The following is a 1,939-nucleotide window of genomic DNA, read 5'->3' on the forward strand; positions in this document are numbered from 1 at the left end:
AGAATCTTCTATGCCATTATTTATGTTGGGCCAATATAGAGCACCCCTTGCTCTCCTTTTGCATTTTTCAATGCCTAGATGCCCCTCATGTATTCTGTTTAACATGTCTTTCTTTAGCACTGCTGAAACAACCCATGATCCTTTAAACAAAATGCCATCCAGTACTGACAGCTCTTCCTTGAACTGAGGGTAGGGGCTAGGTGTATGTTTTCTGGGCCAAAAAGCACAAATAGCTGTTATTACTTTTTGATATGGTATCCTGAGCAGTAGCTTCTGCAATTAGTGCTCAGATTTTATCTATGACAGGAATCACTCTTTTAATTAGATTAACATGTATTAAGTCTGAGTGTGGAATTTTGTCATTTTCCATTGTTCCATATGCTCTGGACAACGAATCTGCATTAAGGACCATATTTCAGGTTGATATGGTTTATAAGACAACCCCATTTTTCTGATTCAAAAAGTTAGGATTTCCATAGATCTGGTCTGTAAGTAGACCTAACTTTTTGGATCACAAATATGGGGTCAACTTATATCAGCCCTAGTGCCACATCACTGCAGGCTGAGCACCCGGGGGGTGGACCTGTGCCACAGCACCACTTACAGGGGACAAGGCTGGGTTCAGTGCTTGGTTGACATGGCCCAGGCTATGCCACTTGCAGGGGATGGGTCCAGGGTCAGTGCTTGGCTGGTGTGGCCTAGGCACCACTTGCAGGGGCCAGGGCTGGATTTGGCACTTGGCTGAGCTGTTATCTGTTAGCTCTGTGTTGCTGAGGGAACCCTGGTACCCAGCTTGTTGGACTTACAAAGGACTTTTTCTTTCCTCCCTCCCCCTGCCCCAAACACACCACACTTAACCAGAACTAAGCAAAAGAAATATTTAATAGGCATCTTGGGCCATACATTCCCCGGTCCCAGTATGGGAAGCCTATTTAAACTTGATTGACTAAAACTTGGTTGCCAGGTTAGGGAATGCTGAGCCAAGAGATTGAATCAGAGAGGGGTATGGGCAACATTTGAACAATGATTAAGGGTTCATCACAATGTCTAGCCCGTTGGAGCCCTGACCACAAATGCTGTCATATTTTTCCCAGGATAACCGGTGGAAGTCCTCCCCACAGTTTATGAACACTCCAAGGAATCCCCTGAAGTATGTTCCATGTGCCCTTGGGATTTCCTGTTTTAGAAAACAGACCAAATTAAGGCACCAGTAAAAGACTACAGTAAGATCTGAAAGTCATTCTAAGCTGAGGCTTATTCACAACAGGTAAAACACAAAACACTGATGCTGACTTCACAATACAAGCAAAGCTAGGCCATCTGAAAAGAAATAATGTAGTATCTCTTCCAGTATATCTTCTTTATTCATAAAAATTTCAAGATGGCTCCTAGGTGTCTGGTTACTCCTTAAAACTTTGTTTTTCTTGGTTATTAATCAGTTTCTTGAGATGTTCCAAACCAGATAGCCCCTTGTCACTGAAAAGGTAATTCATTTAAATTGAAACTGTTTATATAACAGAATTTTCCCTGTCAATTATAGCTTGGGACCCTCTTGATTTACACAATTAAAAGAAGGCTCTGAAGAGGCTGGACTAAGGGTATAAGAAAGCTGTAAAGCAGCAAACAGCGTGCTTCAAGAGGGAGAAATCTCTCTCGAAGCTGGGATAAACAGATCATCTCTTTTTGTTGCCTGTTTAACCTTCAACAATCCTGCTAGGAACTTTGCCTGTCAACAAAACACCTAAGTGCCTTGGAATGGTGAGATCCCAGCTCTCCCTTCCTCTTTCTCTCTTTCTCTTTTTCTCTCTACGCATAGCTTTCTGAACCTGAATTTTATTAGTTAAGCTTGAGCTAGGTGTCCCCAGATACTCAACTGAACCAAGGTAATATTGTAATTGTTTTTGTTTGTTTTTTCTTGCATGTCTTGCATGTCTATTTC

This window comes from Crocodylus porosus, unplaced genomic scaffold (genome assembly GCF_001723895.1).
Source record: "Crocodylus porosus isolate Cpor-Errol unplaced genomic scaffold, CroPor_comp1, whole genome shotgun sequence".
NCBI classification, from domain to species: Eukaryota; Metazoa; Chordata; order Crocodylia; family Crocodylidae; genus Crocodylus; species Crocodylus porosus.